At 42.4% G+C, this 23,250-nt stretch overlaps 1 pseudogene; it reads right to left on the bottom strand.

Moving 5' to 3' along the window:
- Window positions 1-6,531: 6,531 nt before the first annotated feature.
- LOC136100066 (photoreceptor cilium actin regulator-like) lies at window positions 6,532-17,288 on the bottom strand (annotated as a pseudogene).
- Between the last annotated feature and the right edge of the window lie 5,962 nt (window positions 17,289-23,250).

Genomic DNA, 23,250 nt, shown 5'->3' with positions numbered 1-23,250 from the left:
GAAGGATATGGAAAAATGAATGGCAAACTGGGAGGACAAGGAAGGAAGGCTGGACCCAAAGCATGGTGCAGAGGCTGAAGGCTCCTGTTGTAAAGAATGTTGATTCTGCTTCATGGTGCTGCTGTGAGAGGTGGAGCAAAGAATTAAAGAATGCACCTGAAGGGAGCTGCTTTTGCTGAGGTGCAGCTGGGGCATGGATCATAATAAGGTGATTCTGGTAGAGTTTGCTCTTGCCAAGGTTAAAGGTGAGCTTGGGAACCAGGTGCTGCAATCCCTCTCTCAAGCAGAGGGAGGGGATTTGCACTGAGGTGGCTATTTTAGTCCTTGGTAAATAGTGACGATGGGAATAAAAGTGGTTGCATTGCTACCAAATCTCTGACAGCTGACACTGAATCCTGATACTGTGATACTGCCTTTGATACAGACAGAGGTGAGAAAACCACTCTAGTTAAAATTAGAGTTGACCCGAACCATTAAGCCTCCACTCTGCCTTGATATCTTTAGCTGAAAAAAACAGTAACTCTGGCCAACAAACTGCCCCTGTGTTTCCTTAAAAGCCCCCCAACAGCTTTGAATGCAGTTGGCAGTGGTAAAGGAGCTGTAAAAGCCATGCTCTGTGCTAATAGCTGTGCCCTGGATAAATAAAGGCTGTGCTATTTTCATGGTGGTTTAACATGTTTCACCTCTGCTGCATTTGAGAGCAGCACGTACAACCTCGGCCCCCTTTGGAGACTGGGGTGAAGGCTGCAGGATGTGCAGGTCTGTCACTCCCTGCTGCTGGCTCCTGGAAGGGACGTCGTCGGTGCCCTGCGGCCAGCACTGCAGCTGTGCCCCGGCTCTCGGGCACGGCCTCAAATGTCACATTCCCTCTGATTCAACTGCTGCTGCTGGGGCTTCCTCTGCAGATGCACACACATCTGTACGCACACATCTATACGTAGAGACACTTCCTTTTCACAATAGTCCTCGTCTGTGCATGCTGTCAGCGTATATAATAGATCAGACTATAAAACTGCTCAGTGTTGACACATTTCTGTCAGTGCAAACATACAAGTAGTAGTACGTGTTATTTCAAGAAGGGAAGTTGGCTATTCTAATAAGATGACTTTCACATGTGCATAATTGTGCCAGTACCAGGATCTCTATTGCTTTGATTACTGTATTATTCTGGCAGTTTTTTATTTTCAGTATCACTCAGTGAAAACAAAACATGCTCCTGTTTCCTCAGGGAACGGCCACCCACCAGCTAACTCAGCCCAGTGGTGCTGGTGGGTGGCCCTGCAGGCTGGACCTCCCTGTGATCCTGCCATTAATGCTCCATTTGACGGTAATGGTAACAGCGTGCCCCTCTTTTGGTCCTGCCCAGGGGTGACAGTAGTTCATGTTTCATGCCTGTAGGAAGCTATAGTTTTTGTTTGTTTGTTTGTTTGTTTTCAAAATTACAGATTGCACTTGTCCCAGTAAAAGCTGGCCTAAGATCTTCCTTAGTGCATTTCCAACAATGCATAAATCTGTCCCACTGTATCCTTTCCTTAGTGACCCTCTCCTCCTCTTTGTCTTTTGCCATGGCTTCTTTGTGTCATCCGCTGCTACTTTTCATTATTTGGCATTGCAATGGCATCATTTATTTACACGTTTGGGAGACAATGTACCCAAAAGGTCCTATATAGAATAAAGTTTTCTAACTAGATATATCCTTTGCTCACAACAGACCTGGAGAATACTTGGCCCAAATCTCAAAGCTTTGCACATTTGCAATCCGAGTAATTTCTGGCTTATAGCTGCCTTCAATCACAATTTTATATGTAAGAAGAGGAAACGTATTTCATGGGGAAAACATGCCCTGCTTTTCAGACGGCAGATATATGTGCATTTATCCAGAACAGCAGTAAAGTAGTGTTGTTTGTAACTTGTTTGTAGAGGATGAGCTGACCATAAGGCCAACAACAGGTGAGAAGGGTTTCACAAATCTATTTATACTCCAGCCTGGGTGCCGTTCAGCCCAGAGCTATGTGACAACTCATTGCCATGGGCCAGTGCTTCCCAGCGTAATGAATTCCTGTGTAGCTGGAACAAGCGCTTCTAGGTTTGGCTCTGACTCCTGATGAACTGCGTGATCATTGACATTGCTGCCTCTTAAGAAATTGTTTAACAGTTTTGTTTCATAATCATTTGAATCTGCTAAATTTACATTTTAACGTGTAGCTGCCATTATTCCTGTGCCTTAGGAAAAAACACTTCACAGCCCAGTGCAAACCATAACATTCTGTCAGCATATTCTGCATGGTTGCCAGTTTCTGATGTTACAAAAGAAAATGCATGTGTGAGGTATGAATTAGGATTTCTGGAGGAAAAAAATCTATTTTATGTAGCTGTGTGTGTTTGCTTAGCTATCATCTAATCCTGGCCTAGTAAAGCCCAGGCAGGGTAGCATGATGGAGGGAAGAACAGTCCGTGAGCTTACAGGGTTGCCATTACCAGCAAAGCGAATATGTCTTTTTTGTTTTCCTTGGAGACAAAATCATGGAAACAGACTGCCTGTTTACCCCCCTCTCTGCTCTAATATTTTCTCAGATCTTTTTAAAACACCGTAGTAAAGACAGTGAAACTTGCTGTTGGAAGGGTAGTATTTTTCCCTCTCCTTGAAGTCACTGCTCTTTCACATCAGAAACATTTCTTAGTCTTCAAACATGGTAATAAACAAACGTGGATGATGCATGGTCCTCCTGATGGTGCTTCAGAGTACTGCTAAGTGCTTGGCTTACAAAATTAAATTTAGATATAGCTCAGGTCTTGGCTCAGTATTATGCAAATTTAGGAGGAAAAAACAATTGAGATAGAAACCTCAAGATAACTGGATCCATTGGGCCCTGTGCTAGCTTTCTGCTTACCTCTTTGCTGGGCTGGCCTGCCATCCCAAAATGGGTGGTGGGAGATGCTCAGCCCCAGAGCTGTTGCCTTGAACTTCTGGAGCATGTCAGTCTCCTGGGAAGCATCATCTGAAGAACAGAGACGCTCGCACAAGTTCTAGTCTCCTTTTCACTGCAAGGAGTCTAAATCAAACCCATCGAAGGACTCCTAAAGTTACTAGTACACTGTTTATTTAAAGAAGTGCCTTTCTATTTTTGCTGGTTTGTAAACAGCCTCTGTGGCAGTTACGACAAACTTCACTGTGTGGCTGGAGCAGACAGGCTGCTGAGCCGTTGTGTTGGGAATACACTGGGCATCTAAATGCCTACTGCGCTTGTTGTGTGTTTCCAGCAGCTTTTTTTTCTTTTATTTCCCTGTGGAAAAGCTTTTCCTAGCTCTTTGGCTGTCAAGAGAAATCTGCAGGGCTGGATGGGGAAATTGTTGCCTCGCCTGGGCTGGCAGAGCTCAGAGGTGCAGTACGTGCTTTCTCCCACTCTTGGCTATTGGTAGGATAAGTAGTTCTGAAGTCCTGAGGTTTTCAACATGAAGAATGTAGCATTGTAATTTTATTTCAACTGTCCATGGTGCTTTCTAGATTATTTCTTCATTTTGCACCTTAGAGATATCCTGTTACCAGCTGTTGTTAATGTGATACGTGGATCGACATTATATTTGTCTCAGATTCAGAATTAGGTAACTGCTTACCAGGAGCCCTGTGTCTGTCTGCAGAGCGCTGAGCGCCAGCCGGGCAGCCCTCATGCTCCCCATTGCCTGGTTTATCCACATGAAAAAGCGTGCTATGGAAGCCTACTGGTATGCCATTAACGCATGTACGTATATGCATGTGTTTTCTCCGAAATATGAGGATGAAAGGATCTGCATTGGATATCAGGTTATTGATTAAAAAACATCAGTATTAAAAAACTCCAGAGAGATGCATTACCTTGTGCCCTCAATGTCTATGGTAACTCTATTTACAAGAAAAGACACAACACTTCGAAGTGGAGGAAAACATTAAAAATATTAAAAAAAAAAAAAAATTGTATTATACCGACAGGTTTAATTTAGAGTTTGAATATAAGACTCTTACACTGATATTGGGTTCAAGAGGCAGGAAGGCTGCAAGGTGCAAATTGCCCCATTAGGTTGACTTCTTAGAGTCACACTCAAAAGCCAAGCAGCCAGTGAATTTGTTGGTTTAGGTTTTACCTGTAGCGCCATGTCAGCCTTGCTATATATCTTTCTGTGTCTACTGGAATGCCTGGAAAGTTTTGTTCCCAGCTTTACAGTCACTGCCCTGGGGAGTCTCTTTAGTTTGGAGAAAAGGAGGCTAAGGGGGGACCTTATTAATGTCTATAAGTATATAAAAGGTGAGTGCCGTGAGGATGGAGCCAGGCTCTTCTCAGTGGCAAACAATGATAGGACAAGGGGTAATGGGATCGAGCTGGAACACAAGAGGTTCCACTTCAATTTGAGGAGAAACTTCTTCTCAGTGAGGGTGCCAGAGCACTGGAACAGGCTGCCCAGGGAGGTTGTGGAGTCTCCTTCTCTGGAGACATTCAAAACCCACCTGGACATGTTCCTGTGTGACCTCATCTGGGTGTTCCTGCTCCGGCAGGGAGATTGGACTGGATGATCTTCTGAGGTCCCTTCCAATCCCAAACATACTGTGATACTGTGAAGGACATTGCTGTGTTGGCAGCCCTAGGCCTCAGCTTTCATTCATTCATATGCTGAAGACCCAGTGGTTTAGTAATAGTAATAATAAATGAAGAGCAGCCTTTAACACTGAAAGCTTTCAGTTTCTTCTTAATTGCTATATAATCAATTCATCTATGCCTCAAGGAAAACTTTATTAAAGCAAGAGGGATTCATACAGAGTAAGACAGGCTTATAACCCCTTTCTCCTTTAAAAGAACCTTGATAAAGGCTGTACTCTATACAGTCTAACTCCAGAAATCCTCACAGGATTACTTAATGCAGTCACAGAGTGGAATATTACTAAAGAAAGGATGAGGACAGGTAAGCGGCCAGATTTTGAAATTCAGTATGTCAGTAAAGTGGAGAGCAATTAGGGATGGTGAAGGCTGCAGATAATTTTGTGCTTGCAGTGGTGGAACAGGGTATATGCAGGGCAGGCAGATGTGAGATGAACCAAAATGAGATCAGAGGGATAACGTGGTCCTGGGTCTTGACCACCTTGTCCAGCTGAGTGCCTACTGTCTGTATCTGCACATCTTTTTTTTGACATTTACATTTTCATTATTCATCCAAAATGGCCAAGAAATGGAAAGTTGGGATCTTTGCTCCAAACTTTCAGTTGATCCAATATACAGTAGTGAGTTTATATTTGTCTGAGGACAACATGGAAATGAGTCCCTAATCAATACTGCAAGCATTATGAAACCTGCAGTATCTTGCCCGGGAAGATCAAAATCTGAGTTTGAAGTTCATAACTGCAACAAGCATCTATACACACTGCAGTCATGATGGCACCGAGTGTATCTGCTGTGGATGGATTAATGATCTGCTAATCTAGAAGGATTTCTCTTCAGGAGATGTTGGCAGCTCCTTACTGATGAGACATGACAGTAAGAACAGGTTACTCTATCTCTGTGCTGAGATTTCTTTCCCTCCTACATAGAGCAAAGGGAACAACTTCTCAGAATATTCCTCTTAATGACGAAACTTCATAAATGATTATGAAATGCTTTGGGTGTTCAGAGGTGTGGCAGCGCAAACACTGTGACACGCTGGTTTTATTGATAACCTGCGTAGTGCTGTCATCCAGATTGCTAATATCTGGAGTAGTTCTTGTCAAAGAAGTAACTGGAGTATAAGTAGTGCTTTCATGTTCTTGTGGTCTTCAGATACTGAGGGTATGGAATGACAAGTCCCTGCAAGGTCTGAGATGTGAGCAGCGTCACTGGAAGCAAGGGCACCTGCCAGCTTTTTAAAGGTCTGCAGATAAAGTGCCACACAGAGCTGTTGGCCACTGTTCTTGCAGCAGTGAAGCCCTGGCTGGAAAACTGATACTGCTTCACTCTGTGCTCAGCCCCTCTGCAATGAGACTCCACTGCAGCAGGTGCACTCTGGTTTTAATCCTTAGGGGAAAACCACTACCTGCTGCTCAAACTAGCCGTGGTTGCATGCAGGAACTCTACTAAACAGAGTACAAAATTGCCAGGTAGCTCAAGCTTAAATCAGGGCACGGGAAGGGTGGAAGCACAGCTGATCTCTGCTCTGCTCTGTCAGTGTACAGGCTTGATCTTGTAGCCTAAAGAAGGCACGTTTGTGTAGTGGAAATGCAACCTTAATTGATGTACAAGTAAAACATAAAACAGGCTTGCACTGTGGTGAGGAGGAAGCAAATAGACTTTTTATAGCACAGGGCACTAGTTAGCGTACTAAGGAAGAAATCAGTAGTATAACATTGGGGTAAGATTTAAGCTGTTTGCATACAGAATGTAAGAGAGCTCAATTCATACCTTGCATATAAAAACTCTGATTTATTTACATCAGTAAAAAATAAATCTTAAATTTGAGTATGGTCTTATAAAACAATTGTATTCCAGAAAAATTACATTAATGAAAAATGAAAGTGTTGTCCAAAAAAACTGTATAAACGTTTTTTTTTAAAGTGACCACCCAAACTATAATTTCCTCCATACTATAGTTACTCTTAATCTCATGCTTGCGATACAAATTGAAGGTAAACACTTTATTTGCAATAGTCCTGTACATTAACTGTACTGAAGAGAATCTGTTAGCTGTATGTAGTCACAAATTCATATTATAAAGTTGTAGATCGCTCCTGGAGAAGCTCTGTTTCTTGAATATAATTCTCTGTTTTCTGCAGCGTCCTTAGAGCAGCATCCGAACCCTTCAGCAGCTGCAGTGTTCAAGTGGGGTTGTGTTTGCAATGAGCCTCCTGACGACCATGGGCTTAGTCAAAGCTGGGAGAGATGCTGTGGTCGGATGACAGTTTGTGTGCCAGGTTTTCAGGGGAGCCTGGTTTTTGGGGGAAGATGCTTTGGCTGACTCCACGTCTAGCTGGCACATGTGTGAGGAGGTTTCCAGCCTGATTGCTGAATTGAAGTGTTGCTCCATGTGCCGCTGTAGCTCTTGTACCACAGATTTTGGTGCCTGGGGTATATAAATGAATACTTTCTCTCATCACCCATCATGGGTGCCGGGACATTTCAGCATGAAACCATAAAGAGACAAAATGATTGTAGCAGCTGAGCAGAAGTTGTCCTCCCACTCTGTCACATTTTCATCTTCAAAGCCACATTTAGGCATGCAAAGCGCTGACTTTCTGCTGTCATGTTCCTGATTTGGTTCCATTCTGGGTAGTTCCTGCCAGCAGAACAGACAAACTCAAAGTGCACGCGAATGTATTTGTATCTCTGTGTATCTGGGAGGGAGCTACACTTCTGATGAGGGGGAAGGCCAGCCTGCAGTTTGCCCTGCTGTTGATCTTTGCAGTACCCGCAGTGATTTCCCAGTTCAACAGGGGACGGTGCATCTGCCTGTGTGACTGCAAGGTGGATGTGTTGACATCTCCTGGCTGTACACTCTGGGTAAGGCTGCTGTACCACCTCAAGCTCACAAAGCCCTGACGATCCACAGCATCTGCTTACCGGGAGTTGCTTCTTTCTGTTCAATACCTCACCTTAAATATGACAATTAAGGTGTCAGAAGATGGCACTGAAATAATTGAAGAAGGATCGTTGTGATTAAGGCACCAGACTAAAACCTCAGGAGCTCAGTATCCAAAGGGGTCCCTTGTACAGCACAACACGAGTCTCAGTTCTCCCACCATGAAGGTGGCAGGAAAGGTTAAAAATCCTGTGTGAAGGCGGAGTGCCCAGATGCCACTATCATGAAAACCATAAGAAAAATTTAAACTATTCCTATCAAAACAGGACCACAAATGGCTTTTTTTTTTTTCCTGGATCTCATTCTGTGCTGAAGTTGCATATAAAATCACATCAAATTAAAGTAATTAAAATTACATTAATTCAAATTTGCATCTTAATTGTGATGATAAATGAGGTGAGCAAGATCCAGTAAATTCTGAAACTGTATTCCACTGTAAAAGCCTGGGATTAATCGACTGTAAAGAACTTGTGTTTTTATTAACAAACATCTGTCTAGACTCTTCAGTGAAATGACAATAAATCCCCTCAAACGGCATAAATCAGAAAGAATATAAATCTGTTTCAGGGAGAGCAGGGTTCTCTATGCTAGCATTCTCTTCTCTTTAAAAAAAAGAAAAAAAATACATGTCCTTAGGTGCCTCAGGATTCATAATGTTTGATTGGGCTATTACAAAACTACTCTAATCAGGATTAAGCCTTGTACCCTGGAAACTAGAGGTGATGAGATTATATGATGATCAAGGGTGATTTAGAAGATCAAAGCCTTTTTTGAGGGAATAAGGTCCCTAATTTTACTCCTTTAAAAGAGGTTATTTTGTTTTAACTTGTATTGGTCTTATTCTCTTTCTGCATGTTGACAAATACCCAGTGTAAAGATGTGGTTTTGCTGAAGCCATTGATGTTTTTGCAAGAAAAATCAATTGGTTCAGGATTTTACCTCCCCCCTGGAAATGTCACAACAGACACTTTTTACATAACTGAAACTTTGGTGCCTCCTGAATAAATAAATTGTCAAATATTGATAATTTCTGAAAGTTTTTGAACTCCTTTAGCCAAACAGCGAAACAAAGGACTTCTCTCTGGGTCCTGTCTTTATCAAATCAAATTGCCTCAGACTTGACCAACTGCGAAGTATTTCTTTTGCTCAGTGTAAATCTTCGAGTTGCGCCACGAAATGCAATCCAAAGAAGAAGCAGCTGCCTACCCCTCTACTGATATTTCACTAGATTGTTGGGACCAGTCTGGGTTTTTCCATGTGATGCCGTCATATTGTTTCCTAAAAAAAACAATGGAGACAGGCTTTGGAGGTTTGGTTAAGGCCCCCTGGGGCCTCTGGCTTTGATTCTTTGCAGGTGCTTCTGCTGTCAGTCCCTCTGCAGCCCCTGGCCCACGATGTAGAGCTCGGGGTGGGACGCGGATCTGTTGGACTCTTTGATTTCGGGTACGCAAGGGCTGTTCCAAGAGTCGCCTGCTTTCCTAGGGCTCTCCTCCAAGCTGCAGAAGGAAAGATGCTTAAGTTAAGAGGCTAATGAATTGTGACTTTTTAAAACAGCACTGATTAGACCACATTAACCCTCAAAGCACAGATGCTGCACAATACTATGTAATTTCCTGTGTATATGCACTGTACTGTTCACTCCCAAAAGTCTACTGGGAAGCAAACGTTTCATATGTCGAACCGGGGATCAGTATGAATCTGGGTTTACTTGCAGGTGGACACAGACTTGCACAAAAAGTCTTGTTCCAGACCCTGCTGGAGGAAAGGTCTTACCTCTGTTACACATCTGTTGAGTGAGGTTACAGTGATTTCTGAGTATGCCAACATGACTGTGGGATGCTGCAGTCAGGAGAACTGAGACACGGAAAGTGTAAATGATGTTCCTGAAGTCACACTGGCAATCTTTAGGGTCACAGGGACTTTATGAATCAAGATCTATTATAGCAGTGGAGCTAGTCATGTATGTCTCACGCCTTGGGCCTTCATGCTGAAATGTGCCCTGTGTTGCTGTAACTAATTAAAGTGGTTTAAGCTCAACATGAGTTATCTGGGAATCATTATTGTGTTTTAAGTATATAAACTGTTAAACTGTATTAGCTTTCAACTACAGACAAGCTGTCGTGTTCCTACTCTGACTGCTAGGAGTTTAATTATTTGAACTGAGGAAGAGATTTCTGATATGTGACCAGTCATGAAAATAATCCAGACCCAAATATCACCCAGTTGCAGAAGGTCTCACTTGGGCTACTTGCTTTCGGTCTGATTGAGTCAACACAATCCATCCTCAAGCCCTCCTCGAACAATATCTTAAAGGCATGTAATCTTTTATCTTTGTTCTACCTCTTGGGAGATTAGGAATCTTAATAAAATATTATTTTGTTTAACTGCACACACAGAAATCCTATTACAGATCAGCAAGATTTCTGTGAGCAGAGCGATTGTACATGTTATGCCTTGATAAGATGCCAATAGCTGCTGATTGCTGTCAAACGACCAAGCTTAGAAACCAGCAAAGTCAGCTCATTCTGTCCATGTACTGGCTGTCCATGTGGGAACCAGTTGTACTGACTTGAGCACTGAAACCTGAAACTCTCATCAAGTACCCTAAGACTGGACACAAAAGCTCTAGCTCCCACCTTAGGGCTAATGATGTCTTAAGTCCTGATACTCCTTAGAGAACAGGATGGGCAGGAGACAATCTTGGGAAAGAAATGCTTTTTGCCTTCTAGGGGATCAGCGAGTGTACAGGAGACATGCAAGTCTGCGTATAGCAGTGACATTTAATGCCTGGCAACACCAGTTAGCAAGTGAGATGGAAGTCACCCCCCTTTTTTGGTGTTTCTTCTAAAATGGAGTGGGTGGGAGAGGGTGCTCAGCTGCCTAATGAGAAACATGTTGCTTGTACAAGCTCCTCTCTTAAACAATCTGTTTCTCAGCAAATTGATGTTTTAATTGGGCATGGAAAAATTGGAGGACTCTATCCTTGAGTTTGGGAGCATAGTAGAAACTGGCTAACTCACTGATTTTCAAAATGTTTTACCTGTAAAAGAGTGATGCTATTGCAGGTTTGCCTCTGCCTCTCCTCCCTCCTGTGACTAGTGCTTGGAGCTGCTAATAACACACAAAACCCCCACACAGACAAAAAAATAGGCATTGTTCTATTTGTAGAGGAGAGGTAGAGCAAGGGAAGGAATGAAGGAAAGGAGACTGACAGCTGGTTGGGAATAGCTTGTGAACTTGAGACCAGATGCAAACATGGCCAGAACGAGGAGGTTTAGGAGCACAACATCTGGTTTGGGGACATGTTTCGAAATTTCCGTCCGTCAGCTGAATGAATGGCAAGGCAGAGGAAGCCTTGTATGCTTAATGAACTTGAAGGAGAAAGACGGACCAGGGTATGGTGGTTTGTCTCTTATGGCATCTGCTGCAAGAGCAGGGGTCGGCATCTGTGCATGGGGATGTGGCGCTCACAGCTGTGGCAACCGTGCTGGTCCCCAGTGACTGGAGATGAGCAGCAGTGATGGGAGGAGCTCTTGGAGCTTCTGCCTTATGCTGGTTCCTAAAACAGTTCTCTGCCCGTCAGTGTATTTGCTGTGATATTCAAATAAGGCCATTTGATGTAAGGTCTGTAAAAGCTTCCTCCAGGCAGCTTATTTTAAATGTAAGAAAACACACTGTAGTGTATTGCATTTTAAATCACTGTATGTGGCAATTAATGGGCCAATTTTCCCTTTTGCTTATATTGATATAAATTTGGACTAACTCAGCAGGACTACTTTTGATGTCCATTTGTATAAATGGTAAGTTGAATTTGGCTCAGGATATATGTTGTTCTTCCAAAATGCTGTATATCATAACACTAGCATATATAATTTTTTTCATGAAAGGGAAGATTTTATTTACAGTGGTTTGTTTTGGTTTTTTTTTATATTACTCTCTATGCTCTGACAGACTACAATAGAAAGATAATACACCCCATTTAAGCATAAATTAGCTAACAATTTATAAAAGACTGTTTTTCACATTGATCCATAAAACTGCCAGGGCTTTTGTCTTGCAAGGTTTGATATAAAGCCTCTTCTGAAAACATTTATATCTGCTAGCAGGCACTGGAGTAGGCAAAGCTGACTTCACATAGTACACAACAACAACAGAAAACACAGCAACAACATATAGGACTTTTAGGAAACTTTCAAATGTCAGAATATATTGCAATATTAGAACTGGGAATGCAAACTGGTCTGCATTTCTCCGTGTTCTTCACATGTTTTGTTCAGCACTTTTCTCTACTGTCCCTGTGGGAAACTTGATCCTTTTTCTGTCTCTAGGGAGGGAATTCCTGGACACCTTACTTCAGTGCCTATGACTGTCCCTTTACTCATTCAGTATCCATGACTGTCCCAGTATTCACAATGTGCGGAGTGCTTGTGCACTTACAAGTGCAGTTTTGTCTCCTCCTAGTGTTGGTCTTGCAATCTCTGCTCATGGGGATGATTCACATGATTTCAGCTGTTCTCTGGCAAGAGTAACAATATTCCTCACATGAGGAAAGGCTGCCTGAGAAGGGTCTTAATCCTCTTGCGTAGCTTAGAGCTTAATGGACTTAAACATCCTAAGATGCTAAGAAACTAGAATAACAACCCTTTTTACTTCCGGGCTGTTACACTGATCTTTGAGTATTCCCAAATACCATTTCTGTTTCCTAGCTGGCTCTGAGTTGTTGTTTTGTTTTTGTTTTGGTTTTGGTTTTGTTTTGTTTTGTGTGGGTTGTTTGTTTGTTTGTTTTTGTTTGTGGTTTTTTTGGTTGTTTTTTTTTTTTTAGTGGTAGAGAGAATTTAAAGGTAAGCCCAGATTTTTTTAAAAATGGCCACCAATGCTTGCAAACATGGAACTGGTGTGTTGATGCTTCAATTTCTTTAAACTGACTTTTTCAGAGCAATTAATCTTCAGTAGCCATGGGAGGTTTCTCCACTTTGAAAACTGGGCTTGGGCTGTGGACTCATTAGACTTGAAATTGGCACCTAGTTCTGAAAGCCTACATGAGAAGCTCAGAAGCTCACATTATCTGTCATTCTTGCCAGCTGATTTGAAACATTTTAATAGAGATATCAGGTGAACAGTTTACTGGCTTAGAAGCTGAAGTTAGGAATGATACCCTTCCTCTTGGTCCAAGCCTACCTCCTAATGGTTATTTAAAGATGTGTGTAACCTGATGGTTACTTCAGAGCTTTTAAGAATTGAATGTGGCTATCTTTAGCCCCCATGCAAATAAGAGAAGTTCTGTGCCATGAAACCAACACTGAATTTTCCCTGGGGTACCTGTCACAGCAGATATGTAAGTGTAAGGCTTGAGCAACCCATGGAAGCTTAACTCCTCCCTGTATTCATACTGGCAGACTGAAATCTGGGGTGAGAAAATAGAACAGAATATTTCAGTTGGAAGTGATCTACAACAATCACCTAGTGCAACTGCCATGGTATCTTTGCCCAGCTGTCTGTTCTGCACATGAAGAGAGCGCTTTTCTGGGAAATCTCTCAACGACATTAAATTCTCATCAGGAGCTCAGAAAGCCAATGCAGTGCTACCCTTCCGCTTCCTTGGCCTAGAGTGGGAAGTTTCTTACCTTGCGTGGTTAAGCGCGGGTTCACTGCCAGATGTCACGGCAGCTGGAAGACGAAACAGGACCCCTGGTCGGCGGTCAGAGAAACTTCTCCTCACAAACGGCTGAGGATTGGCAGCGCTCAGGGATAGCTTTCTGGTCCGGTCTCCAGGCTGCCGGAAAAGCAGGCTGGTCTTTTGGGAAAGCGGTGAAGCTTCAGGCTGACTGGTCGCTTCCACAGAGGGTTTGGTGGGTTCCTGTGGAGGTCTGGCTTCAAATAAGGAAGAGGTGGCTGGGCAAAATATCGAATGAACATTGCTGCCTCTCTTGGAGGAGGAGAGCTGGTGCTCATCTCCAGCATCCAGCCCAGGTCTTGGCCCCTTGTAGGAGCGGGATGGGGAGGTTGGTGGGGAAGGAGCGGTGGAGAACGGTGGGGGACTTGCATCTCGGCGGTAGGCTGGGGAGCCCAGCATCCGGTATGGTGTTGGCGAGCTTTGCTTGTGTCCCGTGGGAGGGCTGAGCGGTTTTCGCTGGGGTGGTGGAGAAGGCAGCTTCTTCTGTGAGGGTGGGCTGGGCACCCTGGGACTTGCGGGGGGACTCGGTTTCCTTTGCGTGGTGGGTGAGCTTGGTTGCGGGTTGCTACAAGCCTGCAGAGAGCGTCTGTGGTGTGTTGGGGGGCTAAAAAGCCGTTTCTCCATTGGTGGAGAAGGAGGAGGAGGAGTTCTCGTTGGGGAGACCCTCCTGGCAAATGCTGAGCCTTTTTCATTTCTCCTGAGCAAATCAGGAGAACCTTGCTTCTGGTACTGCACCAAAGTCGCAGGTGAATTGGGCTCTTTGCTCTCTGAGCTGTTGATGTGTGGTTTTGAAACCCCGCTGGGATTTTGAAGAGGAATGATTTTATGGGTTTGCTTGTACAAATCTGCAGCCTCTTTCCTCTGGGTTTCCAGTATCTCCTCCTGGCTAGGTATGTGCACACTGGTAGGGTTCAGCTCCAGAGAGTACCTCTGCAGTTTCTCGTCCCCTGCTCCCGTATTCCTTAGACCTTTATTAGTGATCGCACTGGGGCCACTGATGTTTTTACTTGGCAGTAAGTCAATGGACTGGACAGAGGCTTTCATTTTTGGGGAAACTTGTGCTCTCTTAGCAGCATGAAATTCTGTTTTGGCAGGCTTTTTGGCATCTTCTGAAGAGTTTCCTTCTATTTTTGCAGTTTCTTCAGGCTCAGATAAATCGAAACACGTGTCCATTAACATTTCAGGTGGTGGTGGTGGCAGGTTCTCAAGGTCTTCGTCAGCTTCTTCCTTTGTGTCCTTCTTGCTTAATTCTGCAGTTAGTGCAGGAGGAAAGGCATTTGGAAAGCTAGAAGAAACTCCATTGGTGTCTGAAGGGTCCGTGTCTTCTACTGGTGAAATACGATGCTTAGGATTTAAAGGTGCCAGGCCTCTCTGGAAAGGAATGGTGGGTGGAATAACTGGAAGTCCAAATTTTCTGATGCACTTTATTGGTCCTAAAGATCTTAAAGGTGCGGCTTTTACAAGATCATCAGTAGGACTGAATGTCTCAATAAGCTTTTTGACAGACTGTCGGGGGGCACAGCTGCTGCCACTGAGCATTTGTGTTCCAGGAAGCTCCTTTTCTTTGCCTCCTGGTGTCTCCTGCATGGGCACAGTAGCTCTTAAAGGCTTTCTGCCTCTTTTTTCATCCAGCTGATTGGCAGGATTTTGATCAACCATGAACAAAGGGACTTTATCCTGGTTAGGCAGGATGCTGAAATTTTTTGAGAGGCAGGCCTTCAATTTGCTAGAGGACCTGGCTGTAACTTGTTCATCCTGTAAATAGGGTGCTGCTCTTGATTTCCAAGGCTCTGGGTTGCTATGTGTATCCTTCTTCTCATAAAACATTTCAAGCCTTTTGCTGAGCTCTTTCTGAGTTCTCTGCAGCTCTAGGAGGGTCGGGTCCTCTGCCTGGCTTCTGAGGGACTCCTCTGACCTGGACCGTCGTTGTTTCCTGAAGGTTTTCTGTCTGCCCATTGCTGTACTGGGCCTTGTTGTTAAAACCGCTCTTCCACTCTCATCCTCTGTCCATTCTTTATGTCTGGATTTAGCTGGGACAAACTTGATTTTTTCACTGATGGCATATTTCATCTTCAGAATAATTTCCTCTCTCTCTGCATTCTCTGTCCTCTTGATGGACTGTCTTTGCGTGTTATCAGTGACTGCAGGTGAAGACAGGGGCCTCCTCGGCAGGGCATCCTTCCCCATATCTGATAAACTTGTGTTGTCATCATCCTCGCCCAGGGTGCTTCCCTCATCATCTTCATCATCATCATAAGGAAAATCTGTTGATTCACATATTTTGAAATGTTCATCTTCCTGAATAGAGTCAGACTGGAAGGAGTTATAGGAATGACTTTTTCTCAAGTTTGCATATTGGGGCGTGGTAGAAATGCCTTCTGGTACTCTACCCTGACAAGAAGTTGCTTCTTTACTCCGCACAGATGAGTAAAATATATCTTTAAAATGCCTTTCAAGTGCACAGTCATGGGATGTGGCTGTGCCTGGCGACATTGTCCCATCACGCACTGTTCTGGCATACTTTTGGGATGGATGTCCCTGTGCATAGGAATCACAGCTTGCTTGTCCTCCATGCTGGCTGAGAGCACTGAAGTCTTTGAGGGATTCGTTGTCCACGCAAATGCCACTGTCCTCAGAGCAGAGAGTCCTGTCATCACCCTGGGACTGAGAGGATCTCACTGCTGAGGCTTCAAGCAGCCTCACCATCCTCAGCAGGCGCTCATCAAAGCTTTGCTTTGCTTTCAGTTTTCCTTCCAGGTTGCTTGCAGCAGACTGCAGGTAGCTGCATGTTTCCTGCAGGGCGTCAGACGTGAGAGAGGCCAGTGTCCCACTCACTAACTGCATTTTATTGACTGTGTACTGCAGTAGTTGTTGCAGAAGATCAGGGTGCTCCTTCAAATCACCTTTTTCTGCTGGCCGTGCCAGATTCCCACCTATGTCTTTGAGGAGACTTTCACCATCACTGGCAATTTCTTCCAAGAGCTGGTTGATTTCATCAAAACGAAGCACAAGAAAGCTTACCATCTGCTGTAGGAAGAGTTGAGTTTGGGTAGCCTGGTTGGCCATATGAAGTATAGTTTCATATTTCGAGAGGTTGGGATTTAAGTAGGTGTATGCACTCTGATGAGCCTTAACAAGCAGTTCTGGGAAATCTACTTTTTTCTCTGTCTCGCACGGTGACGAAATGGACTTTTCTTTACTTTTGCTAGATCGACCTTGTTTTGCCAGCTTGTGATTTTTTGCTTCTTTCCTTTCTTGGGAATTTGCTTTGCATTGCTTTCATCCTTGTCATCCCAAATGAAAGGTGACGCTTCTGATTCACAGGAGCTTTGCTTTCTGATCTGTATGGCCTCAGTGATACTTTTTTGAGACTCAATCAGTTTGGACATAACAACTTCAGCATCTGTGGCTGTCCTCTCAATTTCCTTGTCTTCCCTGGAAACTTGAGGATCTGAATGGGCCTTGGAAGATAACTGCAAATCATCTTTGTTGTCCTGGTCCAATAATTCATCCTCCTTTTCTCTCAGGTATTCTTTCCCCTGGATCCCATACTGGTGGAATTCATCAATATTGTAGCAAGATGAACCTTTAACAAGCAGTGGGATTCCTTTATCTCCCGGATCAATACGCAGAACACTTTTGGGTTTATTGAAAGCCTTAAGACCACTTCTTGCAATTGTATTCTCAATCTCATTGTGAGAGGGTGTGCAGCCCATCCTTTCTCTGTCTTTGGCTTTATCTTTGATTAAAAATCCAAATGAAATAGGAAAAATACAACAAAAATTCAAACTTACTGTTTCATCCTGAACTGCAGACTGGCATTCTTCTCACAGCTTTTCCATCACAATTCCAGTTTTGTTGTTGGTTTTCATTGCTGTTTGCCTCAAAATCTCACGTGCTCACTGCCCAGGATCTTCTCTTGAGTTGTGCACTGCCTCATTTTATGTTCCCACTCAGGTTTTCTTCTTCAATTCAAAAAAAGAAGTGTGAAAGCTCTGCTGGATTTAGAGCTAATGGATTAAGAGGACTTGTGTGCCTCACTTCTGTCTTGACAGATGTCCACTACAAATAAGAGTTTAAGTTCATTAGGGTAAGCAGGCACCAGCCAGTCAGCACCCGTGTTGTATTTATTAAGGCAGTTTTTTTTCTGCACTATATTGGGAGGCAAAGGGACTTGGTAACTGTCCCTCCTTTATTTCCCTTGTTGCAAAAGCATAACACACGCTGAATGCAGAGATTCAAAGGAAGATACTGTAGTTTAGAGGCCTTTTTGAAGGGAAACTATTTGAACAGGTGCATAAATGATACTCCTGAACTAAGAGAAAGGTGACCTTGACCAAGTATACTTCTATGGGAGAGTACAAGACACGAAATCCAAGGGGTTAGAGACACCTATTAGACTTCTGCCTTGAGGGGCTTCAATTTTTTCCCCTGCTTGCCAGTGACAAGCTGTTTACTCTTCCTTCTAAGACTTCCAAACAAGATTTTGATTTTTTTTCTTCCCCTCAGTTGATAATTCTTGGAAAGTGGTTTTTTTCCTCTTCTAGATAGTTTCACAACCTGAAAAGGTGAACTGCACGATAACAGTATTTATAGAATAAGTTTTGCATATGTTGTCGAGATGGTATTTGCCTCTAATGGATCTAAACTGTAAAATTTTAGATGAAAGAAAAATTAAATCCAAATTCATATTTTCCTTCCTCTGAGTGTCTTGGGATAAAATCTGAATGTTTTCTTTGCAGTCACAAAAGTGATTTGCTTACTTTTATTTCTTTTCATCACTTAGGGCTTAGTTCTCTGAACTGCAAAACTTTATGGGTTAAAACTATAAGAAAAAAGCTAAAAAATTAAAAACACAGACCCATTTCTGAAAAAAAAACACCAACCAACCAACCAAACCACAAAACTGTTGTTTGGTTCACTTCTGAGATCAGAACAGAATAATCCTTTCTGAAAGAGAAATTTAAGAAGCCAAAGTAGGAATTGAATGAAGCAGAAGATATTTATCTTTTCCAAGTATTGATTTATGAAGGGTGGTATGTGGATGAGGGTGAAAATAGCAATCCCCCCCACGCCAGTTTCCCTTTTCATTACTCAGACTGGCCTAAGTGGATTAGTCTTCTAATTTCCAGATACAGCTTTTCTGCCAAAGGTGGCCATTTCTCAGTGTCACAAGGTCACAGACAGCAGTGGCCAAATCTAATGCTGGGTAGACACCTGCAGCTTCTCTCTAGATTTCTAACTGCATGGTTGAGGGTAACATGTCTGAATCCTAAAAATCTTTGCATGCTACCAAGGCTATAAAACATTCTTAGACTTTAACGAACAGCTTACATGATTCATTCCTTGGTGCTGGACTGCAATAGCTGCATGGAAAGTTGTTATTCTCTGTAGCCTTGTTGTTGAAATCTCTTTTTATGTTCAATGGGGGCAATAAAATTATTGTGTTTGTTGAGGGTTTTGATTGTGGGATGACTATAAAACCGTGGTAGATGTATTGCTAACCCCCTCTCCCTTCCTCTTCCCCCTTTAGCCCCCCCCTCTCCCCCCTTCCCACTAGGGACAGACGATCAGGAGGGAAAGAAGGACAGAGAGAAGAGAGTTGGAAAAGTTAAAAATGTTTTACTAATGCTACTAATAAGAATAGAGAAAATAATACAAAATACACAAAACCAATCTTGAAAGTCCCAGCAACTGCAGAGCCAGCACCCAAAGTCCTGGATTGGACTCTGCAGCCAACCAGAGCTGGATTCAGTCTGTCACTGGGCCTCAGTTTGCAGGGACGGCCCACAAGGTCCTCTCCTAATGTCAGCCATAAGGAAAAAGGGACGAGATCCTCTTGATCTCCCACTTTTATATGAAGTATTCACGTGAATGGGATGTTATACTCAGTTGGTCAGTTTCTTGGTCACCTGTTTCTCGTTGCCCCTCTCACGAGATGTCCATCCATGCTTATCAATAACTTTGCATTCCATTGCTATGTTTACCAAAACATATATCTGGTTCTCCAGGAAAATGCAGCTAATATGAAGGCTTTAGCTGACAGGCAAATTCACTAAAAGAGAAACTTGGTTTTAACAAAACCAGGACAGTGTTTTACCAGGGACAGGGCATGTCAGTGATTCCCAGCAAAATTTTTAAAACGACGTGCTTTCTCTAAAATAATTTTCTGGAACACAGAAATTGTACTTAATATACATGGTGGCATAGTAATTTCCTTCAAAGCTTTTCTGGAAGGTATCAGGTAATTACTTCTTGGCTCTGCTTCTTGCAAGTCATGTAGCTCACTCTCTGGCTGCTTCTGGGTCTCACTGTGATGTGGTTTCTACACAATGGTCCCAGCTCTTTTTCCATTCCCTTTTAAGCACATATCTAGTATGTTCAAAGTGGAGAAATGGAGCAGATTTAGGCAGCTGCTTCATCCTAGTGATCCAAACAGTCAGGATGCTGTAGCCCTCCTTCGTAAGTCAAGGAAAACACAGTAGACCAAGCAGCGAGCCTTAGTGCACCTATTTTGGTTACAGTGGAAGTTAAGAGACATCTTTGGCTATAAAATATCATAAGACATTCCTTTGAAAAGCAGCTCCAAGAGTTCCATTGTTAGCACTGGGAATTTTGACAATTAACTCCATGTGAGTTATTTGTTGTATTTGGGAAGTCATTTTTCTTTACTTTTTTCCTTTGATTATCCCTTCATGTCACTTTTTTTTTTTTTTGTTATTGTCAGGCCATGTGTTAATATCTTCCAGGAAATACATGCATGGTTAAAAAATGCAAAATCCTGGTTTATGCTTATTTATTATATAGTCTTTTATTATTTTAAATATTAATATTAAAACAGTAGTAAGTTTATTATATATTTACTATTAACTAGAGAATCATGGTCATGGAAAACATGTTTTTAATAGGCACCTGTGTTATCCTAACTGTAATTGCAGTTCACATGTATATGCAACATGATTATTTAATGTTCTGTCCAATTTTTTAGCTTATGTGACAGCGCAGGAACTGCTTCCAACCACTTATGAAACTGTATTTCCCCCATCAATACTTCTGTTACTAAGTATTTATATATTGTTTGGAATGTCTGAGGTGCTTTAGAAAAACCAAATCCTCTACTTCGTGGAAAATGCTAAGGAAAATGCTTTGGCTCATGGTCATGCAACAAAAATAAAGACAAAATGGATAAATTAGGTAAAAAACAGTGGTAAAAGAGAATATCAATGAAGTGAACGACAGGGAAATATTTTTGAGTGTAAGGGGATTAGATGAATCTATAATCTGTGATTTAGGATAGCTGTATGTTGATGTCATTCCAAGTGCAGTTACTATAGTAATGTATTTTGGTTTACAATGCTACCACTTGCAGAACACAGGCTGAAAAGGCAACAGCTGGTCATGTTCAAGTGGATGCCCAAGTGGTGTTACCTGTAAACTTGCTAACTCAAGTGATTTTTACAAGTGCACCAGATGAACACAAAACTGTGTTTGAGGAAGGGACCCTATGAAAGCACCAAATATAAGATAATTAAGGATAAAAGGAGGCTTTTCCTTGCATGTGGATTGTGTATAAATTGCCTTTCCTCTTCCTTTCATATACTTTCTTCCTACTGTTAAAATTGGCAGTATTGTCATTTTGATGGGGCTGCCTGGTCATGCACTGCTCCTGAAGGGAAGAACTTAAATATTTAAACCCCATCAGACATAGTTGGTACAATAGATTATAAAAACCAAAGACTAGTCTGAAAGTGGCACTGTAAGTGCCTTAGAAAAGGCAAGAAAAAGGCCTGAATCTAGGCGAAGATGTGTGATACTCAGCCCTCAGAGGTGTTGCCAATGCTGTAACCACGGGATGGATTTTAGAGCCTTATGAAGGAAGAGTCAGTTGACTAAAACTGTATGAAATGACAGTGTAAAACCAGTAACATAAGTTTAAAAAATATGGAAATAAGGTAAATAATAATGAGGGACTGCTTGTGAGAGTGCCCTGGTTTCAGCTGGGATAGAGTTGATTTTCTTCCTAGTAGCTGGTATAGTGCTGTGTTTTGGATTTAGAATGAGAATAATGTTGATAACACACTGATGTTTTAGTTGTCACTCAGTAGTCAAGGACTTTTCAGCTTCTCAGGCAGTGCCAGGTGCACAAGGAGCTGGGAGGGGACACAGCCAGGACAGCTGACCCAGGCTGACCAGAGGGATATTCCATACCATGTGATGTCATGCTCAGTATAGATTCTGGGGGAAGCTGGCCAGGAGACTGGCTGCTCAGTAACTGGCTGAGTATCAGTTGGTGGGTGGTGAGCAATTGCATTGTGAATCACTTGCATCATCATCATCATTATTATTATTATTATCATCATCATCATCATCATCATTATCATTATTATTATTGTTGTTGTTACTATTATTATTTTCTCTTTCTGTCCTATTAAACTTTGTCTTCACCCACAAGGTATACCTTTTTATTTTTTTTTCCAATTCTCTTCCCCATCTCCTGAGGTCGGGGGTGAGCAAACAGCTGTGTGAGAAGTTTAGCTGCCTGCTGAGCTAAACCACAACAGAGAAGTTGCAAGATTTAAAAGAGAAATGTGCATAAATGCTCATACTGGATCTTAAAAATTTAAGGTTTGTATTTGTGGATGATTTCTGAGGAAAGTGCACTCTGCTCGCTGAGGAATTATGAAGCGCTTGAGTGATAACAGCAACTTTAAAGAGCTATTTTGCTCTGAAAGAAACCTGCTTTTTCTTCTTTTATATCAGCAAATTGAATATAACAAGGGAGCTGTTCATATTGTTGGCCTAGATATCACTAAGTAAATAAGAAATTGCTGCTTTTTATTTCAGCTTCTCCTGCAGAGCTGATGCTGTCCTGGGAGATAGAGTAGATTCTCTCTTTTCTGTAACCACTGACAGAAACACTTACAAAGCTTCATAGTGTTTCCCCTGTGGAAACCTGTTGACAACGGTAAGGAATAGGAGTAGCAGGGTTTGAAGGAAATCTGGTTGCAAATAATTAAATGAACCCAGTGAGTCTATACAGAGCCTTTATTAGTGGTGATGGTGCAAGTGAAAGACAAAATTCATATTGACTCTGGGTCAAGGATAAACTTTTCACAACTGGCTGTCTGAGGCTCAACTTATGCCTTCTCTTCTTTTATGTCTAACTTCTAAGCAGGTTGCTTCAGACTGATTGCATGACACAATAAATATGAACTCAATGTTTTCAAAAACCTCTTTTGCAAAAGCAGAACCTTTTTTTTTTTTTTTTTTTAACAGCAGCAGGACAAGAAGAAACAAGTTGTTGAAAACAGGTAGGGGAAACCGGTTTTGTGCTCCAGCAAAAATACTTTACAAAGGAACTAACAGAAGAAGAAATATATATAAAAAATTAAAGAGTTCTGGGTGTTTGCTTGCTCAGAGCTGTTGATACACCCAAGATGATCCAAAGGAGTAGAGAAAAATTGTGAGTTTAATGCCACCTGAGGTCAGCAATAGTTTTGTGAGATATATTTACATTTGTCTATTATTTTTGGAATATGTATTCTGGTCACTTGGTCATAGTTTCTCTTTGCTAAGAATGCCATGGATATTTAAAAGCTTGCTATCTGTTGTAACTAATACATTCACTGCTGCTTTCAATGGTTAAGACAGCAACTGCCAAAAGGTAAGAGTTAGGAGTAAGAATTGTGTGAAAAAGCATAAAGCTTTAAGTACAGATTTCCAGAGTTATGCAAATCTAGAAAATTGAAAGGGGACAGTCTCATTAGCCCAGGCAGTGGTTGGATCAGTTCCCACAAGTGGAAGCAGGTTTGTGCTTGCAATTTCAAGGAAAGTGAGTTTCTACAAGGTGAGGGACTGGCAACTCAACAGGTAGGCAGTGTCATTTCTAGTGGAAGGTGGTACGTGGACTTGAGATCTAGAAATGAGGTCCAGGTGACTCATATTCCTGAAAAATATCCCAGGATGCTATAGAAAAGGGAACAGATATTTAGCCCTGTGCCTCT

Source organism: Patagioenas fasciata, chromosome 3 (genome assembly GCF_037038585.1).
Source record: "Patagioenas fasciata isolate bPatFas1 chromosome 3, bPatFas1.hap1, whole genome shotgun sequence".
NCBI lineage: Eukaryota > Metazoa > Chordata > Aves > Columbiformes > Columbidae > Patagioenas > Patagioenas fasciata.
Note: the sequence above shows the minus strand (reverse complement) of the source record. Positions and strands in the feature narration are given on the sequence as shown.